We start from the raw sequence: 22,790 nt of genomic DNA on the forward strand, positions 1-22,790 counted from the left end.
TGATGGTCTTATGCAGCTAACTTCATTTTCTGGCTATGTGTCCATGTATCTAACTACCATGTCATGTCTTGAAAACAGCATTACACAGCACCCCTCTCCATCCCCTGGCTTTTACCGTCTTTCCATTCCTCTTTCCCAGTGTTCCCTGAGCCTTTGTTGAGGGTGCAGGGTGTTTATATAGATGTTCCATCTATGGCAGAACAGTCACAGTTTGCTATTCTCAACTCATAAGGGTCTACCACTAGCTGAGGAGGGACATATAGTCACTGCTCAGTGAATGCCACTCCCTTAGAATATAAGCACTGCCCCTAGGAATGTTGCGTATACAGTCCTTTCTGCTAGGCCCTCGGAGACACCTGCATTTCCTAAATCCTGGAGTGCTGTGAAAAGAAAATGGGAAGGGGAGGAGACAAGAAGAGAGAAGAGGAAAGAGGAGGGGGAAAGAGTGGAAGAGAGTGGAGAGGAGAGCGGGGAGGGGAGAGAAGAAGAGGTGAGAGGTGGGGAGAGGAGTGGTGGAGGCTATGTCAGGGACAAGAGCTGGTGGGGAGGTTGAAGGCTTCATGGACATCTCTGAAGACCATGAAGTAAATGGCATGTTTGTTGAGTTTCCATCTGGAAACCAAATGGACTGTACCACAAAAGCTGTGTGCCTGGTTTCACTGTCTCCTGTGGAACCCCTAGATTGCCAGGCAAGAGCTGGACGCTGAAGCACCATCCATTTCATTCATCCAGTGGATGTTTATAGAGCGCTTTTGAGTCCCGAGTCTGCTTTAAGGCTGGAAAGGCTTTTCAAGATGAACTTACACTAGTATACAATATAAAATATATATTATGGCCGGGCGGTGGTGGTGCACATGCCTTTAATCCCAGCACTTGGGAGGCAGTTATGTCATTCATAACAACATCATAAGGCTACCTAGTAAGGGCTGCGGCTACCCAGGGTGTAGCTGTGTGACTGAGTACACCGGGAGAGGTAATCTTAAGAACTGATGGACAGGAGTCTTTGAGAAAAAAAAACTCATTTAAGGTGACACTTAAAATATGAGGATTTGTGGTGCTGAAACTATGGGCAAATGCTGGGTATCCTTAAATTGGTTCTTACTAATAAGATCTAATTGAGATGTAAATTGAAGATTGCTTGTGTGCTGGACCCCACCCCTGCCCCAGGAAACAATCTCTTATGAAGCAGTTTCTCACATACCTTAGGCAGGCTAGCATTGTCCCCTCTAGCTGAGGATAGCCTCACACTGGGATTGAGGCTGTGCACCAACAGGTGGGCGCTGGGAATAAGGTTTAGGCCTGGTGCATGCTAGGCAAGCACTCGGCCAACTAAGCTAGCTCTCCAGGCCCCAGAGAAACTCCCTTCCCATTGATGTAAACTTAAAATCTCTCCCGTTGCTTTGATTTTCAGGTCACTCTTTAAAAGATCCCAGTGCACTGAGTTGCTTTGATCTACCCTCTCTGGCCTTTCAAGTAGCACAATTTCAAAACTTTGCTTGGGAATTCCAGGAGAGCTAATGGTCAGGAAAGCTGGGAACTGCTTTTTTAGAACGTCTGCAGACGTCTTCAAATACTAACTAGCCACGTCCAGCTTTTGATTAAAATGTCATGAGATCAGTGATACAAACCACTTTCCACTACTGATCTATTTCCCAGGATCTCTCCACGATGGAAAGACGCTGGGGTTTCAGGCCAAAGTGGGAATACCCCAGTGCTTGCCGGCATTACGACTGCAGAGATATCGCTGACACTGCCTAGCCCAGCTTCACTCTGGCTTGCCTCCCCAGCCAGAAGGAAGGCTGGCAGGTTATGTTCCCTCCAGTTTCCATGGATACCATAGCAGAGTTTTAAACATTCCAGTGTAGGTTTCTTCTTTTTGGGTACATTCCTTGGAAATCCATGGTGGTGTTTGTCTGGCTTTTAGCTTGTAGATCACACGGCATTGGCTTGATTCCTTCCAATGTGGCACAGATTCCCTCGTCACTGGGAGGTGGCCTTGGGATGGGCCAGACAGCTTGGACCTCTCTGGGAGCCAGAGCCCTTGGATTTGAGATTTGAACTTGTTAGAAAAAAAGGGCAGCTAACTGAGTTCCCTCTAAGTTGGCTGGACAAGTGGAATGAGGAGGAAAACATCTAGGTTAGCATAGATGAAAAAAAAAATGAGAAAAAGCAAGCTCTAACTTTCTGGATCTTTCAGTGATAGAATCCCAGCCTCTGGGATCCCTAGAATGGCCTCCTTGTTACTTTGAAGGTGTGGGCCCAGCCTTAGGCGTCCTCTCACACTTAAATTGGACACCCCCTTCCTTTGTAAGAAATTGCTTCTGGGTTCCCCCTCTTTTCCTCACATTCCATATAGGGGTATAATTATTCCTGCTTCTTTTTCTTTTCTGGGCAATTCTTGTATTGACCACAGCCAGGGCTCACCACCAAGAGGGAAGAAATCTTGTCCTAAGAGTTGAGCCTGTGAATTAATTACTCACTGAGATAAATGCTTAGAAGTGGCTGAGCCAAGATCAGGTGGGCTATCCTTGGCCGGGGCTCAATTCCTTGAACACATCTGGTCAATCCAAAGGGTGGGTGGGGTAAGGGGCAGGGAAGGGACAGCATGGAATTCTGTTTCCTTGGCAACCCATCTGCTGAGGTCATGAGCAAGCCACGTACTGGCTGCTCTGACATATCGCCTTGTGGGTGGTCTCTCAAGCTCATTCCACCAGCTATGCGACACAGCCCACCCCTTGCTTGTGGCTTCTGCCAGGCTATTTATTAGGAGCTCTGCTTTCTTGGAAGACTAAATTGCTAGGACTTGATGATTAAAGACTTCAGTTGTTTCTTGTTGCAAATTTCTGTGGCTAATGGGACTCAAGCCTGCATTAAGCCATGAATGGCTTCTAATCCGTCAATCTCAGCCACCTAGCAGATCCCCTCCCACCAGGCTGCCAGCAGGATAAGGGATATCAGTGCCAGGTCCACATGAATCCACACCGTGGCCAAAACTACACTAGGAAATTTGATGCCCATCTATCCATTGTCATTCTCATCTTCTTCGAGACAGGGTCACTATGTAGCCTAGACTGACCTAGAACTTAATACATAGCTGATTCTCCTGCCCCTGCCTCCTAAGTATACCAGGATTTGAAGTGCCCACCGCACCTGCCATATGTGGTGGTGTATGCAGAGCGTCATACATGCTAGACAAGCATCCCATGGCTGAGCTCCAGCCCCAGCCCAGCCCTTATCATTGACTATCTTCAGTTCACCCCAAGAGTAAAGGGATCATTTCAGAGATGTATCTCTCTCTGAATGAATCTCTCTCCAGGGCTTCTCTATCTAGACCATCCTTCCAGAGAATATTCTAGAAGTTGCTGGGACAGAGGCATAGAGACTTTTAGGTAAGTGGAACAGAGCTGCCCACAGAAGCTGGCTAGGTTGTGATCATGAGGTCAGTACATTTGGTCCCAGAAAGGGTCATTTTGTGTCCTGTTTTGAGAATGAGAGAATAATACTGAAACCACGGATATGCGTTCTGCTTTGTTTCAGGGACTAGTCTGAAACTTTATATGCATTATAACCCCATAAGCCTCAGCTCTATACCAAATGCTGTGTGTACTTTTTCCCCAAGAGGTATAGAGGGGATATGAACACTCAGTCTTGAACTATATTTCTCAGCTTCGCTTAAAGTTAGGTGAGATTGTATGACCAGACCTTGAACTGATAGGTGTGGTGTACAATCCTGGGGCATGCTCAGACCAAGGCCCTTAGAACAGATCTGTTCCTCTTTTTTTTTTTTTTTTTTTTTTTTAAAGAATGAATTGGTAGAAATTGCAGGAGGTCTTAGCCACCCACCAGGCCAGAGCACTTGTCCTAGGCAGTTTCCTGGTTAGTAGTTAAGCTGCCTGATCTCTAGTTCACCCAACCCCAGGGATCTTCACCACCAAGCTTATGCTGTTCTGGCGTGTCTCCAACAACCCACCCAGGTGTGACCTCTGATGCTGAAAGGTTGGAGTATGTTCTATGAAATCCTTGAGTTAGTAGCTAGCAACATTGGCATTCAAACCGGTTTCTTGAACAATCAGTGATGATAGAGGTCAGAGCTTGGTAAAGTAGACTGAGGGTAGAAGTCTTTCATCTCTCCTTTTTAAGAAAAAGATGCTTGGATTAGATGTTAATATTTGACCCATATCTGTATTATAGCAGCATCAGCAGTAGTACTATAACTTAGAGTGTTTGTGAGCTTCAGAGGATAAAGGTATTTTTTATATAATAATAAAATGTCTAAGCTGGGTGTTGTGATGCATGACTTTAACCCTAGCACTTGAGAGGCAGAAGCAGGCAGATCTCTGGAGTTCAAGAGCAGCCTGGTTTACATAGCAGATGTCAAGTCAGTCAGGGCTATATAGTGAGTGAGCCCCCGTGTGATCATATCTCTGAGGACAAAGCAGAATTGCTTTATGACATGGTGGGCATTGGATTCCTTTCTTACGTATTTACCTGTGTGCACACATCCATGTACATGCATGTGTTTACCCCATGGATCCCATGTGGAGGTCACAGGACTTCTTTGTGGAATTGGTCCTCTCCTCCACCTTCATGTCTGTCCTGGAGACTGAACTCAGGTCATCAAGCCCGAACATCAATCACTTTTACCTCATAAGTCATCTCTTCTGTCCAGACTTCTTGCTCTCTCTCATTTGACGGATCTTTTTTGTGTGGCTGGAAGAAAATAGAGCCAAAATCAGCTCCAGTTCAGAGCACTGGAGTTTAGTTTCTCACAGAAAAGAGCGAGTTCTTGCCTACAGCTTGATTAGGCATTAGACACTGGAAAGACCTTGGGTCTGTTGCCTTCTCCACAGACCACCATTGAAGCTTTATGCTTTCTCTAAACTCTCATTTTAAGGACCCAGATTTTGTAAGGGATAGAAACCTTCATTGCGAGCCTGGAAGCCCTTGTCCTAGTTAAGACGTTGGGTCTGCTTAGATTCCATCATTGTTATGCAGGTTATTTAATGTGAATTGCCTGAATCGGGGTTTCTATTGCTGCAATGAAACACCATGACCAAAAAGTAAGTTGGGGAAAAAAGTAAGTTGGGCTTACACTTCCACATTGTAGTCCATCACTGAAGGAAGTCAGGACAGGAACTCAAACAGGGCAGGAACCTGGAGGCAGGAGCTGATGCAGAGGCCATAGAGGAGTGCTGCTTACTGGCTTGCTCCCTATGGTGTGCTCAATCTGTTTTCTTTTAGAACCCAGGACCACCAGCCCAGGGATAGCACCACCCACAATGGGTTGGGCCCTCCACCATCAATCACTAAGATGATTGATCATTAAGAAACTGCCCTACAGGCTTGTCTACTGCCTGATCTTACGGAGGCATTTCTCAGTTGGGGTTCTCTCCTCTTGCATAACTTTAGCTTGTGTCGAGCTGACAGAAGGCCAGCCAGCACAGGTGTGGAGTCAGTTTGAGATGCTGAGTAAGTTCTTGAGAGCAATGGAGACACTAGTCAGCACTGTAAATAGACTTAAATCCAGTGAATTTAATGGTATATATAAAAATGTTTAAAGTGATAAAATGTATTTTTTAAAAGAGAAGGGGGTTAGATTGGGTGTTCCCAAGTCTGTGTTTCTAAGTCCCTCATGGTCCAGTCTTCTCTCAATTGCATAATCTGGTGGGGACCAAGTCTTCAACACAGGAGCCTTCTGTGAGTGTATATGTCATAACTAAACCATAACATATATAACATACAGCAATCAAATCAAGGTAATTACAATTCCTATCTCCTTAAACATTTATCAGTTCTTTGTTCTGGGAACCTGGGATTCCTTTTAAATTCTTCCTGCCCTTTTTTTCCAGGTCAGATAGATGTTGAGGTTGGATTGGTTTTAATTCTCTTTTTCTAAATTTAAGAGCAGTCTCCTCCCTTTCTTTTGAAAGGTAAAAAGGAGGAAATAAGTAACAAAAAGCCGGCAACAAACTGGATTTGGGGACAGATAGCTTTCTGTTGCCACAAAGGTATGCTGTGTAACCAGGTAGCTGTGGGGCCCAAGCTTGACCCGGGGTTCCCAGTCCTTGAAGTCTGGTCCCCATGCTGACCATTTGTTCTCTTGGGGCTCTGCAAAAGGGTGCAAACCTTAAGCAGGAGGTATTTGGAAGTGAAATAATAGAGGTATTTTACTTATACTAATGGTTTTTTTTTTTTCATTTTTAGAAACAATGAGGGAGCTGAAAACTGGTCCTGAGTAGCTTGCTGCTGAGTAGAGCTTGCTGCTCACATTCCCCAGTTCACCCACCACCGGAGAGACACCAAGGGGACAAGAAGAAACAGAGCCATTGGAGGGCATCTCATACCTCTTTCGTAAGACAATAGCAGATGAGAGAATGCCTGCCATGGCTGACAAATCAAGTCCGAAGACAAGGACCTCTTTGGCTTGAAGGTGGCTGGACGCAGAGGGTCGGTGGGTCTTTGGTTTGAAGGTGGCTGGGCACAGAGGGTCGTTGGTGCAGGTGATCAGCTGTGCATCACTTAGTGAGCCTCAAAAGCCTTCTGCGAACAGGGCTTCCCAATGATGCAGATGAGACTCCAGTGTGATGGGCAGATGACCAACAGAGGATGCGCTCCAGTCTCAAAAGAACATTCTGCTAAATCATGAGCCTGCTCCACCATTCTCGACGCTGCTCCTACGAATGAGAACGCGGTCTTTTGTTGTTGTTGTGTTGTTTAGAGATAGGGTTTCTCTGTGTAACCCTGGACGCCTTGGAACTTGCTCTGTAGACCAGGTTGACCTTGAAATCAGAGTTCCACCTGTCTCAGCCTCCTGAGTGCTGGGATAAAGGCATGCACCACCACTGCCCAGTAAGAGTACAGGCTTAATCCAGCCACTGTCATTCGGGTCCCTGCACCATACTATAGAATAATTCTTCCATTCTTTCGTTTTCATGCCCTTGTGGTTCACAGACTCATGGGTGCATGTGCACAAGGGTATCACATTTAATGGCTCATGGTGTGCTTTGATCAATATCAGGAGATGGAATGAAGAAAATTGCTGGTTTTGTGAAAATACTCCTTTTCTACATGGGGCGTGCTCATTTGGTTCTTTGCCAGTAAATTATATCTTTTTTACTGTTGAAAAAAAGCAATAAAAAGTCCTCTCAGACTTTGTTTCACTGAAGAATTTTAATGTTTTACATTTATCACTGTAAAAGCAAGGACGATTTTATAGCTCCTATGTATGTGTCATATGAAGAACAATTTGTCTTTGAGGAGGGACAAATCACTCTTTAAAAAAAAATACTACATAGCTTTTCCTTTATGTCAAAATGTTACAAACATAAGTTTGTTTGAAACAAGGAGGAAAAGTGAGGTGGAAATGGAGTAAAACTCTCAGGTGGTAGTTTGCAAAGCCATTAAAGATTAAGAGCGATTGAAGTGCCCATCCTAGGCAAGGTCCCTTAGAGAGAACGAAGGGTTCACATACAGCCCCAGTTTGTATTCTCTCTACTTTCCCCAAACTGCAAGAGCCATGGCTAGATCACAGCAGGCTCATCTGCTTCCCAGGCGTGATGCCGGGGCCACGCCTTGGGTCCTGGAGTTGGTCAATGTGGTTCAAATCCTGATCCTTTCATTTGCCAGCACCTGATTCTGAGGAACATCTTATGCACCCCGTATCTCTGAGTTTACCCCCCACAAAGAGAAGGCACCGGCACTTACCTCCTAGGTTGTTATGAGAGCAAATGAGATAACAGAGTCCCCAGCAGACAGTTAGAATCTAGTAGACCTGTAGGTTTTTTTTTTTTTTCGTTTTTCATTTTACACGCCCATTCCAGTTCCCCCTCCCTCCCCTCCTCCTGCTTGCCACTTTCTCTCACTTAAACCCCCATCCACTCAGCAGAAAGGGTAAGGCTTCCCATTGGGAGGTTGTCTGGCATATCAAGCTGAGGCAGGACCAAGCCCCTCTCCCCCTGTATAGAGGTTGAGCAAGGTATCCCTCCACTGGAAATGGGCTCCAAAAAGCCAGGTCTTCAAGCACTAGGGATAAATTCTGGTCCCACTGCCAGTGGCCTCACAGACTACCCAAGCCACACAACCGTCACCCACATTCAGAGGGCCTAGTTTGGTTCTATGTACGTTCCCCAGCTGCCAGTTCAGAGTCAATAATTTCCCACTAGCTCGGGTCAGCTGTCTCTGTGGGATTCCCCAGGTCTTGACCCCTTTGCTCATATAATCCCTTCTCCCTCTCTATGACTGGACCCTGGGAGCTCAGCCCAGTGCTTAGCTGTGACTCACTGCATCTGCCTCCATCAGTTGCTGGATGAAGGTTCTATGATGACAGTAAAGGTAGTCATCAATCTGATTACAGGGGAGAGCCAGTTCAGGCTCCCTCTCCACTATTGCTTGGAGTCTTAGTTGGGATTTTTGGGAATGTCCCTAGCACCAAGTTTTTCCTTAAACCCATAATGGCTTCCTCTGTCAAGATATCTTTCTTTGCTCTCCCTCTCTGTCCCTCCTCCAACTCAACCATCCTGTTCCATCATGTTCTCTTTTCCCTCCCTTCCCTCTCCCCTCCCAATTTACTCAGGAGATCTTACCTATTTCCCCTTCCCAGGGGAATCCAGTGTGTCCCTCTTAGGGTCCTCCTTGCTACCTAGCTTCTTTGGGGTTGTGGACTGTAGTTTGGCTATCCTTTTCTTTACGTCCAATATCCACTTATGAGTGAGTGCATACTGTGTTTGTCTTTCTGGCTCTAGGTTACCTCACTCAGGATGTTTTTTTTCTAGTTCCATCCATTTGCCTGTGAATTTCAAGATTAGATCTGTATTCTTTCTTTCTTTCTTTCTTTTTTTTTTTTTTTTTTTTTTTTTTTTGAGACAGGGTTTCTCTGTGTAGACCTGTATTCTTATACCCCGCAATGTTCCAAATCTGAGCGAGCTGGTATTTCCTCCCTAATATTTTATCATAAGAATTTCTAACATACAAAGAAGCTGAAAACTGTACATTTAGCTAGGCATGTTTCTTTGTATACTTCTGTCTTAGCCACTGTCAATATATTGTTTTTTTACTTTTTTTTGTTTAAAATACAGAATGATTCACAAACTGGCAGGCCATCTGTGCTCCTATCTGTGCTTCTGAAGTGAACTGCATCCTTTGTTTTTAATAAATTACAGATATATGTATTTCCCATATTTATTTTCCTTATTGAGAACTTTTCCCTGCCATTTTTGCCAAACAAAAAACCAAGTGATATTATCTGGATTCTTTTCAAGGTAAAACTTACATTCAGGGGCGAGAAACCAGCCCGTACCAGCAATACACGTATCCTCTGTTGCCATAAAGACAGCTTTGCTATTGGCTGGACTCTCCCAAGGATCAGGTACTGTGTAGCAGTGGCTTGGGAGCACAGGGGAGGCCTGGAGGCAGGTCTCCACATCCACAGACTGACCCTTTGAGGCCCAGGACAGCATCTCCGAGAGGCACAGCTGAAACACAAAAGCAGCCACCGTGTCACAGGTCCAAGTCATTCTCCGATGCTACCTGGGTTTCTGAAAATGGAATCTTTCCCCACAGTTCCTCATTTGTGTGTGGGCTTCAGGTGGCCTCAACAAGCGTACATGTTCCCTCTGCCAAGGAACCAAATCCTCCTTCCTAAGCCCTTCCCATTGGAGATGGCTCCAGGGTCTCCTGGGGACCACGACTTTGCTTCTGCTGCACCCCTCATTTCTCTACATTTCTCCAGATTGCTGCCTCCTTCCTCATTTCCTGCCTCCAACTGTTCGGTGACAGATCACATCCTTTGGTGATTCCTTGATGACACGTTCTGTGGCAAAGACCAGAGAAGGCATCCTAGGCCAGCCTGAAAGGCACTGCTTCTCTGAAGGCGTGCCAACTGCCATATGTGAAGAAAAGCAGCCTTCCACGGGCCAGACAGAAAAGTAATAGTCCAAGCATCTCCCCCAGTTTTGTCTTTCAAACACAGTCTGGACTATATATCACAAGGAAGCGAATGCTCTACTCGGTGCCTCTTCTGTGCTGAGAACAGTTACAGGATACAGCATCCGTCCGAAGCTTCACTGCATACGGTTATAAACAATGCAGAGATCTGCTAACTAACCCTAGTTAACTCTTGTTGTTGAGGGAGGCGGCCTGCGTAATCATGACTGCACACTTCAGACGGGAAGTTTCCAGAATACCTTGCTGTTCAAGAACTTCTCTGAAGTATCAAGCCAGGTACATCATCTGCCAGGGAGCCCAGGGCCAGGGAAGCCACATTGCAGTCTGGAACACAGCCAGAGCTCTGTGGTATGGGGTTCTGTTTTCTACAGAGAATGCTGGACCGCATGGTAGCCCAGTTTTATCCTGTCTCTCTCTTCCCCGTTGAGCCAGAGGAAACCCAAGTTGAAAAGTCTCTAAGTAACTTTTGATACCATAAGTGTCTGCACTCGGGGCGGGCAAAGGCCCTGCCAGCTCAGCTGGTTTACATTTTTTTTCAGGCTGTGTTTATAGAAAGGAAAATGTCTGATCTAATTTTTACCAAAGCTGCTTTTCTCTGCTTCCCATGAGACCAAGAGTTAGACGAAGCCAAATAATCAGTCCGGCAAACTCACTGGGCCCTCACCCTGCTTGCTTCGCTTTGCTTCCAAATTTAAGAGGTGGAAAAACCCAAACGTATGTTCATCTGCGGTTTTCATGAGGGGAAAGAGCAGCTGACACCAGATGGGGACCGGGAGGCTTTGGCTCCACCCGGGAGCAGGGGAGTGTTCTCAGCAGCAGGCAGAGGGATCTCTGCCGGTGTCTGTCAACTCACAATGAATCTGGCTCCCTGGAAGCTTAAGAAATATAAACTATACCTGTGTTGGTTTTTATCGCAGAAGCCATGAGGCAAAGGCATGTCTCCAGTGCACCGTGGCATGGGCAGGGACTCTGCTGTTGATCGAGTATGCCGCGCAAAGGCTCATGGGCAGGATGCTTAGGCTCAAGTGTAGCAATGTTGAAGCGACGAGAGTGTTTAAAAGGTGGAGCCTGGTGGAAGGTTAGGGTATGCGGAATAGCAACCCTCGGAAGGGACTGGTTGGTTCTGGCAAGGTGTTAGTCTCAGGAACAAGCTGCTGTAAAAGAGCAAGTGTGGTCCCTGACACATCTGCCTTCCTGGTTTATCTGTGATCTCTCCCTCTGGCGAGTAGACTCGCCATGATGCCTCTTCCATATTGCGACACAGCCATGTAGCTCTCACCTGAGGGAAAACAGATGAGGATGCCTGACGTTGGTTGGACTTTCCTGCTGAAAAAAAAATTGTGTGTGTGTGTGTGTGTGTGTGTGTGTGTGTGTGTGTGTTGGGGGGTGTGTCTGTATGTGCCAGAAGAAAACTGAAAATCTGCCAGTCCATTCTCTTCTGCCATGTGGGTTCAAGCCCTGAACTCAGTCATCAGGCTTGGCACCAAATACCTTTATCCACATGGTACTGCCTGTAATGTTGTTTGGTGTTTAGCCTCCTAAATTGCTTGCTGAGCTAAGCAATTATTTTCTTTACAAAGCACTGGCCTCATTCTTTTGTTATAGCAACAGAAAACATGCAAGACAGTCTTCTTTGGGAAGATAACTTCTGGAAAGAAAAAGAACCAGCTAGAATCTCAGCATTAGTGTAGACGTGTTTTGTTTCCTTCCTGCCCCGGCTGATCTACCATATTTGATCCCGAGGTCAATACAGGAGCCCCAGATTGTTACACTTTCCTGTCGTTCTCTAGGAAAGCTGACCTAGTCTGGTATAAATGCCTAAGAAGTGGTTCTGGAAGCAGCCAAGAACAAGAAGGTAAGAGGCTGTGTGGCTATAATAACTGAGTGCACCAGGGGTCAAGCCCAGGGAAGCCCAGCTCTGTGTCCGGTACTCATATCCCACAGCCTATGGCAAACAAAATGAATATGCTGGATTCCATGCTAAAATGAGTCGAAAGTGGAAGACAGGATAGGAGATAGTTCAGGGCAGCTTCCTAGGCTAAACGTCCTGTGCAATCCAGTTTCTCTGAGCACGAACAGCGTCCAGGTTTGCAGTTTATGGATTGCTTGACACATGATGATGCTGATTTAATTTCATATACATCATCCGGAAACACAGCTGCTCCATCTGCCTCGGCAACTTCAGACTCAAGAAGATCCAACATTAAAAAAAAAAAGATTTGAATTTGTTTTTATATGTGTGGGTATTTTGCTTGAATGTATGCCTATGCATCACATGGGTAGGGCACCCACAGAGGCCAGAAGAGGGTGTTGAATCCCCTGGGATTGGGGTTACAGACAGTTGTAAACAGCTATGTGGGTGCTAGGAACCAAACCCTAGTCCTCTGGAAGAGCAACCAATGCTTTATGCATTAAACCATCTCTCTAGCCCTATTTATTAAAGCATGGAATACGTCATAAATTTGTGTGTCATCCTTGAGCAGGGAACATGCTAATCTCTGTATCATTCTGATTTCAGTATATGTACTGCTGAGTCGAGAACACTTAATTTTTTTTGTCATGTTATAGCCGTGTGTATCTCTGTGTGGGTATGTACATGTAAGTGTAGTACCCATAGAGGCTAGATGAAGGTATCGGATCCCTTGGAGTTGGAGCTACAGGAGGCTGTGAGCTTCCCAGTGTGGGCACTGGGGACTGAACTCTGGTCCTCTGCAAGAGCAATGTGTTCTCTTAACTGCTGAGTCAGCGCTCCAGCCCCAAGAGCCAGCTCTTGAATGGAAGTCAAACTTAAACTCTTTTGGAGTTTAAAAACCTATGACTTTTAACATTTTGTTGATCCCCACTGTAAAAAACAGGCAACTCCTTTATTCTGGATTGGCAAGTTTAAAGATGCTCAACACAAAGTCAGCCCCCAGATAGACATTCAAAATTAATCTATTTGATCATCTCAGCTGGAATTACTTTATTTCTATCCAGAGCCCCCCAGGAGAGTCTGTCTAGATTATGGCCATAAAATGGTAAACCTCTTTTACTTTTTAAGGCATGAGCTCATGACATAGCTTATGCTGGCTTTGAACTCATGATCCTCCTGCCTCGGCCTCTTGAATGTAGGGATTCGGGGATAGCTACAACAGGGGGGAATAACTTGGAAATAAATACATTAGAATGTATGACCCAAATAAACGTTGGACCAGAGAGCATCTTTTGTTCACTTTGGCTTGTGGCATTTTAAAAGTCCTCACAGACTGGCAGTCTTTAAGGATGCCCTCTTTGCTTGCTTATGAGAGGGGATCCCCTTTTGATAAAGAAGTGACAAACTGAGCTCGTTCCCTTTGTAAGCTCCCACCACAGAGCTCACTATCACAGAGGCCTCCTGCCTTCTGCCCCGCCTTAGCCAGCAGATGGGCTTCGTTCAGCTCTTCTCTTCAGAATGCTCGCAGTGTGTTCACTTTGAAGCAGCAGCAGACACCTGAGACAACAGGATGGGTTCCAGTCCACATCCTGTTGGCCGTTGCTACCACCTAACATTTCTTCTCCTGCCTTGGATCGGCCTTCCGTCTGGCACCTCCTCGCCCTGCCGTCTCTGCTCATCTAAAATGTCAGGGAATCACAGGCCAACTTCATCTTCAAACAAAGCTTCAAACAAACCAGAAAAATAATTCCTATGTACTTTATAGAGTGGATGTGGGATGGATAATGATGTATTCATTCTTAGCCTAAAAAAAATGAGTCCATTTTTTTGGGCACTAGCTGTTGATGCTATTATATAATACACAGTATGGCTTTCTTCATTTTACATTCAAAGACAGGAGGATAAAGAGAGATATTTTTGCAAAATCCTATCCAAAAGTTTCATCGGTTTCCTGAGGGCCTTTCTTCTCCTTTGATATTCAAATCACCTTTCTTTGAAGAGCCTTTTGTGTCCTGTCAATTTTCTCTCTTTTTCTGGTAACTGCTGCAGTTTTTGCCAGATTCTTCTTAGTGAATGGATTTAGAAAGGGGGGGGGAGATAGAGATAGATAGATAGATAGATAGATAGATAGATAGATAGAGAAAGAGAGAGGAGAGAGAGAGAGAGAGAGAGAGAGAGAGAGAGAGAGAGAGAGAGAAATCAGCTCTCCAACTTCACTGCCTGCCTCACCCAAGCACCTGTGTTCCGCTTTATCTTTCTGTGTATTTCCAGCATTGGAAGATCAGCAGGACCAGAGGGAAGATGAAGTGGGTCCCAGGAAAGGGCTAGTCTAATAATGGCAGAGTATTTGCACAGGGACACCTTGTATAAAAAAGCCGTGGGGCTCAACTGTCAACCTTATGCTGTGACAACCTTTGCTTTCCCAAGCACTAACGTTGGAGATTAGCTATCAGACACTGCAGCAAGCAAGCACCTCTGCTGTCCCAGAGAGCAGTTAGACCTTCTGCGTGTTCCAGCCAGGATGGAGATACAGGTGGAGAGGAGCCAGCAGGGAGTTCCTAGGCGCTCAGCGGAGGGGAGTGTGTTGAATCATAGATCCAGGAAACCCTTGGAAATTTCTAGGAGGGATTCTGAGAGGATGCTTATCAAGACTAGTTTGACCTCCGTGACCATCTGCGCCAGGCTCAATTCTGAAATAAGATGAGATTGTGTCTTCAAGTGACAATAAGTATGTAGCAAGAGGTAGATGGGCAAGAGAAAAGCACAACAAATGGATTGAAATGTAGTTTTATGGGACAGTGGAGTCTTCAGAAGCAACCCAATGGCTCCCAGAAAGCTGTTCGCTTTTATGTTTAGTCTTTATAAAGACCGGACAGCTGCATAGATGTTTAACTGGACAAAAGGAATCAGATTGCATGTAGAAAGACAGAAGGCAGGAACCCAGCAGAGAAAGAGGGGTTCCTGCTTTGGAGCCTCATCACTTCAGCTCAAAGTAGTCAGCATGCCAAGGCGAGATACTTTGGGTACCATTTTTTTTTTGAGCTCCAGTGTAGGCTACTAAGGAGCATCAGAGGATAGCCCCAGCTTCAAGTCCTGTTTTGCAGAAGTGTTCTAGACGTGACCTCTTTATGACCCCCTCACTCCCAGCTTTATGAACTGCTGTGATTGAAGTGACATGATGAAAGGATGGAAGCAGTGACGTGTCCTTTTCTAAGGGTGTCCTGAACTTGGGCGGCATGGGGAGCAGTGAGATAGAGCATCAGCACTAGAACACAGAAGAAGGTGGTCTGGGGGACACAAAACACAGTCCCCAGTCTCCAAGTTAGTCCCAGGGATTCCTACCTTCTGATGTTCATGCCTTTGAGGAATCCCACCCAGAGTGGGTGCCGGGTTCAGTACAGATTTCTAGTATACAGACAGCTATGACAAAACAGGGCGCCTCTGACAGCTGACTGCTTTGTTGCTATGACAAACCCCTGACAGGGAGTTTATTTTTTTATTTTATTTTTTAAAAATTTTATAGAGCTCCATATTTTTCTCTGTTCCCCTCCCTGCCTCTTCCTTCCCCTTCAACCCTCTTCCAAGGTCCCCATGTTCCCAATTTACTCAGGAGATCTTGTCTTTTTCTACGTCCCAGGTAGATTAGATCTATGTAAGTCTCTCTTAGTCTCTTCATTGTTGTCTAAGTTCTCTGGGATTGTGATTTGTAGGCTGGCTTTCTTTGCTTTATGTTTAAAGATCACTTACAAGTGAGTACATGTGAAAATTGTCTTTCTGTGTCTGGGTTACCTCACTCAAAACGATGTTTTCTAGCTCCATCCATTTGCCTGCAAAATTCAAGATGTTATTTCTTTCTGCGGTGTAGTACTCCGTTGTGTAAATGTACCACATTTTCCTTATCCATTCTTTGGTCGAGGGGCATTTAGGTTGCTTCCAGGTTCTGGCTACGACAAACAATGCTGCTATGAACATAGTTGAGCACATGTCCTTGTGTCACAATTGAGCATCCTTTGGATATATACTCAAAAGTGGCATTACTGGGTCTTGAGGAAGGTTGTTTCCTAATTTTCTGAGAAATAACCACACTGACATCCAAAGGGGCTGTACCAGTTTGCACTCCCACCAGCAATGCAGGAGTGTTCCCTTTACCCCACAATCTCTCCAGAATAAGTTGTCATCAGTGTTTTTGATCTTGGCCATTCTTACAGGTGTAAGATTGGAATCTCAGAGTTGTTTTGATTTGCATTTCTCTGAATGACAGGAAGTTTAAAGGAAGGAAGGTGTACTTTGTCTCATGGTGTTGGTGGAGCCTGCTTTGCTGGCTGCATTGTTTCTGGGCCTGAGCTGAGACACAAAAATCATTGCAGCAGAGTAGGATGGTGGCAGCTCGTCTCCTAGCAACTGGGATGGTGACAAAGGGGCAGAAGGAGGGAGGGAGAGAGGGAAGGAAGAGGGACACACACACTACACACACACACACACACATACACACGTACACACACACGTTTGGATCAAGTGTCCCCTGCATGGTTATGTCCCCAGTAACCTACTTCCTAAAACAGACCCTGCTTATCCACTGCCTCCCCAGATGCCAACAAATTATGGCTCTATCAATGGGTTAATCTACCAGATAGGAACCAAGCCTTCAATACCCAAGCCTTTGGGAGGTAGATTATATTCAAACCATAACAAGATGTCATTTCTTTCTTTTTTAAATTTTTTTTGAGACAGAGTTTATCTGTATAGCCCTGACCCACCTAGAACATGCTCTGTAGACCAGGCTGGCCCCAAACTCAGAGATCTGCCTGCCTTTGCCTCCAAGTACTGGGATTAAAGCCATGTGCCACCACTGCTTGGCTGCAGGACCTCATTTCTAACAGGTTAATATATAAGTGCTTGCAGCTTCCATCATGGGATCGCCCACTACGACCCTATTCATCCAAGCCATACCTCCAGTCCAAACGCCTGTCTCCTGAGAGTCCCTGAGACAGACCACACCTCAGTTCTGGGCCCCTAGACATTGGGAGACAATATATGTTTTTTTGTTTTTAAGATGTAGTATCATGGTATAGATCATTATACATCGATAGATGGTTTATATGGCAAAGTATTAATATGGGGCCATTTTTTTTGATTTCTGAGGACAATTGAGAAGAACATAGCAGAATCACTAAATGATCCTGATGAACATATTAGCATCTTACACTTTTCACCAAGATGCCTGCCTCAAGTTCCCGGCAAAGTTTATTTTCCTTAAGGACACCAGCAGTTTATCTCTGACATTTATAGTCTCCCGAACCACCCGCCACCCTGTGGCAGGAGAAAAGTCCCTGTGGGTAGGGGGTAGGGGCTGATAACTAAGAGACGTCAGGAAACATACTGCCTGCCCCTTACAGTTTGTCATTGACTTTGCAAGAATTGCCTCGCCCCTGGGCATAAATTCTGAAGCCCGGACTCAGCGTGGAAGGTCACACACAGAAAAGCATCTGAAACAGAGTCGGAGTGAGTGGAAGGCGAAACTCTGAGGGGAAGCCTGGAAGATAAAGGGGGAAATCTGAACACATCCGATCTGGGGACTGTAAAAGGGTTTGAAGTCAGGAGCTGACCTGTTGGAGGAAATGCCCGGTAGACTCTTTGGTCTGAGAGGCCTGGAGAGTATAAAGGTTTCCCCTGCTCTGATAAAGGTCTTGAAGTCCTTCCAGCTGCTACAAACAAAGCCTTCACTGGTAACCTGGTTCCAGATGCCTAAGTCCCTGGAGCAAACAGCAACAGAGAGCTACTACAGGGACTGGGTAAGCATGGTTGGCAGGTAGCAAGGGTGCGGGAAAGCACCACGCTAGGTCCAGTACTGAAATGTCTCCCTGAGTTAGGAAGCAGCTAGGTCCTAATGAGTCAACAAGCAGCCCTCTTTTGCTAGTGTTGCTTAAGGCCAAACCCTGGGCTGCGTTGCATATTCCATCAAGCAATCCAGGCATGAGACAGGCATGAAGAAAGCACACCGATGCCCATTTTAGAGGTGGGCAGGTCAGGCACATGGGTTCTGTTGGACAGGGTCCGGGAAAGCTGCTGGGGTTAGGGTAGCGGAAGTACAGAGACATAATGGACAATGGGTCATTTAAGGAAAGAGAAGAGAGACAAACTACACACAGGACTAGTAAGTGTACTGAAGTTCAAAGTCACTGGCAGGTCAGAGGTCAGAAAGGTGTCAAGGCCAGATGGCAAGAGTGGAGATTTTAATGTTGGGAAGGGAAGGCTAAATGCAGGCTTGAGTTATGAGCTCATACTGTGGTCAAAGGTTTCGTCTTTGGGGGCAGGTTGCTGTTCTTAGACACTGTGAGGAGTGCAGCCATCAGCACGGCTGGGCAAGTACCTGCATGGTTTGTTGATGCAGAGTCCTGCAGGTTCATACCCAGGAGTGACAGGGCTGGGGTGTATGGTAGCTCCATTTTAGAATAGAGAGAACTCTTCATGACTTCCACAGTGACTACAATAGCATAAGCTCCCAGTACCAGGGCTTCTCTGGCCTCATGTCCTCATCAGTTAACATCATTTGCTAAATCGATGATAGCCACTATAGCTGGAGGGAGATGGAATTCCAATTTTTGTTTTTATGTTGCTTTTGAGATAGGGTCTCACCATGTAGACTTGGCTGGCCTAATCTAGAACTCAAAGGGGTCTGCCAGCCTCAGCCTCCTGAGTGCCAGGAGTAAAGACATGTACTACCATGCCAGACAAAAGCTCAGTTTTCTCTGATGGCCGAGGAAGCTGAGCACTTTTTAAAATATTCATTGGTTAGTTTGTATGCTTTGTGTGTGTGTGCGCGCGCGTGCACGTGTGCACACATGCATGGCATATGCACGTCTGTGTGCATGTGTGCAGAGTCCAGAAGAGGAGTTTGGACGTCTTATCAGTCACTCTACCCTGCCCCCTTGAGTCAGGATCTCTCATTGAACCTGGAGTGAGGCTGGCAGCCATCCAGCCCTAGCAATCACTCTGCCTCCACTGCCCCCAGAACCGAGGGTTCAGAAAGGTGCAGCCACACCTGGCTTTCTCTGTGGGTCCTGGCGACTTGAACCCAGGCCCTCCCGCTTGTACAGCAAGTGTTCTCAGCCGCTGTGCCGTCTCCCCAGCCCCTTTACTGCTATTTTGAGAACACTAAGTTCGGTTTATTAGCCCATTTTTTGGTTGGATGGCCTATTTTTTAATGTTCTTTTGTTTTGTGGTTCTTTTCATACTCTAGATAACAACTGTGTACCCGACAGCTGGCAAAAGTCCCTCTTGAGGCTGCCTCTGCACCCTGGCGATTGTCTCTTAGCCTTCTGGCACTGCTGCCAAGTCACAGTCTTGGCATTAGTAACACCAACTCACCGGGTGAAAGGTCATTCACACTTCAGCTCTTTCTTCCAGGCGGGGAGTCGTTCTGAGCTAACATTTAAGAGCAATTGGTAGTCATCGTATTTCTATGATTATTTTCCCTTTCTCGTGGTGATTTGAAAAAGCATTACTTAAAAGTATTTGCAGAGTGAAGAATGCGAATTAGGGGAAGTTCCATATTGTCTTCGAACAGCAAGCGGGTCTGTATGAGTAGCAGGCAGCTGGACCTGTGGGCCTTGGTGAGAGGGCACGACAGGATTCAGAGGGGGAGACCTTTCTCCTCACCCTGGAGTCCTGGCTGGGAGTGGCACATAAACCAGCTGTGTGTCGTAAACCCAAAGGCATCCTTTCGATCCCTGTAGCCCTTTCAAATCAAAGTAGCTGTTTCTCTCACTGAATCAAAGTATGCACTAATCAAAGTGTTAGCTGTAGTCTCTACAGAAAGAACCCATACTCCCATGGAGGTAAAAGATAAAATAGAAAATGTTTATCAATAAATATTTATCAATAAATGTTTATCAATAAAAATAGAAAATGATAAATCAGACTCCCTTGTTGGCCTGCAATCTGCACTCATTGGATTAGTGAGAACCTCATAACCCTTCTGCTCTCAGGCTCCATTTTGGAACCTTCTCTCATCTCTTACCTCATTCTTGGGAGCTGGGATATCTGCCCATGCATGCTCTTACCCTGTTGGGAGCGGACACTCTATCCATTTTCCCTTCCGAAGCACATCACAGCATAGACTCGCATGATTCCACCTCTAGGGATCCAAGAGTCAATTCACTGAGTGCCAATAAAAGCCAGGTTAGTCCTGTTTACGTGAGTGGCATGTGCTTGCCTCCTCTGCCTGGCTTTTCAGAACTCTGTCTGGTCGAGCGGCCATGCCCTGGGCTTGTAGGTTTCTTGGGTGGCACACCAGCCCCTTGTTAACCAAACCGCTCTTGAAGCCCGTGGAGAATAGCAGAGTGGGCACACAGGTATTAATTCATACCCCTTTGGAGTAAACGGTCTTAGAACATTTGTACTTCTTTAAGGACATTAAAATGATTACCCAAAGTGGCAGCATTTTACTTACCAACCATCTTAGTCTCTAATGATGCTCAGCTGGGCACAGTGGGCTCTGGATACCAACCTGGAAAGTGGCTACTTGATTATCCTTTTATCCAGATGTCAAAGAAGCTTTATGGGACTGGCTTCAAGTGCAGGGGTATGGCTTGGCTGAGGCTCTGTTTTAGATGTTTGAAATGTAAATAGGCTATTTGGTGAAGCCTCTGGAGTTCAGGGATTGGTCCTGTCTCAGCTGGGGTTACTATGGAAGTGCCCGAACACCATGACTAAAAGCCACTCGAGGAGGAAAGGGTTTGTTTGGCTTCTATTTCCACATGACTCACTGTTCATCACTGAAGTCAGGGTAGGAGCTCAGCAGGGCAGGAACTTGCAGGCAGCAGCTGAAGCAGAGGCCATGGATGGAAGCTGCTTCTAGCTTGCATCATGGCTTGCTCAGCCTGCTTTCTTATAGAATCCAGGACTCTTGGGAAATTCAAGGATGACCTGTGTCACTGTCTCTGTCTGTGCGTGTCTGTGTATTTTAACCTCCAGCCCCCTTGCCCGAAGCTCAGTAACTGGGTGCCAGTGCACAGAGCACAGACACCGGGGCGCGGTGCGCAGCAATTGGAGGTCTCCACCGAGATAGCGGCAATTGAAGGTCCCAGCCGAGATATCGGGAACTAGGGAACGCTAAGAGGTCGCCCTCAGAAGGTGAGGGTGGATTGGTGTATATGTGTTAATCCTGACGTCCTTCGCTCGGTTTGGCAGCAAGTGGAAGTCAACCGAGAAAGAGGGGTAAATGAACAGGGTTGTCCCCGGCCGGAGGGGACGTATGTATTGGGAAAAGATAGAAAGAATGTATATAGCTTAAAAAGATAAATGTGTACAGATGTATGATATGTTGATAGTGTTGTCTTTTGTGCTCTGGACTGGAGAAAGACATTTGATTCTAGGAACTACTAAGAAAGGTATCTTGACTTTAAAATATGGGCTTAAGAATTTGATGTTTTGGAAAGGAGGTTGTTTTTGTCTCCACAGACGATGAGAGCCTAAGGATTTATTTGATATCCATGTGGTTTGAATGCCCTCTTTATTGTGTTCAGGGGCAGATTATATAGAGATAGCCACGCCCCAGCCAAACCCACCAGAAATCACTCTCCTGCCATCAGGAACTCCTGAAGGTCTCGTGCTCAGAGCAGCTGTAGGCACTCAGATCAGGGGATTACAAGAAATTCAGGATCTGGGGTCTCACTGCTCCCAACACAGGACCACCAACCAGCCCAGGATGGCACCACTCACAATGGGCTGTGGTTCTCAACCTGTGGGTTGTGGCCTCTTTGAGAGTCTAATGACCCTGTCACAGGGGTCACATATCAGATATTTACATTTCGATTCCTAACAGTAGCAGGATTACAGTTACGAAGTAGCAATGGAAATGACGTTAGGGTTGGGGTCACGACAACATGAGGAACTGTATTAAAGGGTATTAAACTCTATTAAACTGCATTAGGGAGGTTGAGACCCACTACCCCACAGGCTGGTCTGCAGCCTGATCTTATGGGGCATTTTCTCAGCTGAGGCCCCCTTCTCTCAGATGACCCGAGTTTGCATCAGGGTGACGTAAAAACCAGTCAACACAGTTGCTTTAGCAAGTTCCTTTGAGAGTGAAACACCCCTCTGATGAACCGATGGAACCAAGGACTGCAGTGTCCTTTCTTCCCTCCTGTGTTTGTGCCATCCTGGGGGTGGCTTTCATGAAAATAGGGCAAAGGTGAAAGTCATATGCCCGCTGCCATCTGGTTTGATTCCACCCACCCTTAGGAATCATAAGGCAGGGTGTGCAGTCTGGGTCTTTCAAATGAGCCTATGAACACACATTATGGTTAGTCCACCATTTGTACAAAAACCTAGATTTTAAAGCTCCTTTAGTTTCTATAAAAGGCAGAACTCATCACCTTATGTAGCCCACATATTGCTGGGATATTGTTTAAAAAAAAAAAAAAAACAAAAAACCAGCCACACTAGAAAGATCACTGTAGCGCAGTTAGACTGCCAGTCTCTCAGGGCCATGCTGTCGGGGTCGTTTGTGTCGCCCCCTGGTGTCTGTACCTACTAGCACGTGTCTAGCCCATCACACAGGGTGGTAAACGCTTTAGGATAACGTAGGCCAACAAGACAGCTTGGTGCAGTGCTTGCAGCCGATCCTGTTGACCTGAGTTCAGTACCCCCCCCCCCAAAGTTCCATGCGACAGAAGTTGAGAACTAACTCCTGAAGGTTGTCCTCCGACTTTCACACTTCATGGAATGGACACCCATGTGCCCTGCAACCCCAAACACAAAATAACATTTTGAAGAATTAAAATTAGCTTCGAGGCTTGGAAAGATGACCCAGTGGTTAGAGCAGTACTTGCTGCCCTTATACAGGAGCTTAGCGTGGGCAGCTCACATCTGCCTGTGATTCTAGCTCCAGGGGACCTGGCGCCCTCTTTCCGCCCCTACGAGCACTTGCACT

The 22,790-nt window shown here is 46.1% G+C and overlaps 1 non-coding gene across 1 annotated transcript; it reads right to left on the reverse strand.

Annotated features, from left to right (window-relative positions):
* Positions 1–12,380: 12,380 nt before the first annotated feature.
* On the reverse strand, positions 12,381–12,484 carry LOC126508600 (U6 spliceosomal RNA). The gene has a single exon (XR_007593899.1). It is a non-coding gene; the product is annotated as a U6 spliceosomal RNA (small nuclear RNA).
* Between the last annotated feature and the right edge of the window lie 10,306 nt (positions 12,485–22,790).

The sequence above is a fragment of the Alexandromys fortis genome, unplaced genomic scaffold (assembly GCF_014885135.2).
Source record: "Alexandromys fortis isolate MF-2015 unplaced genomic scaffold, M_Fortis_MF-2015_v1.1 scaffold_79, whole genome shotgun sequence".
Classification (NCBI taxonomy): Eukaryota; Metazoa; Chordata; class Mammalia; order Rodentia; family Cricetidae; genus Alexandromys; species Alexandromys fortis.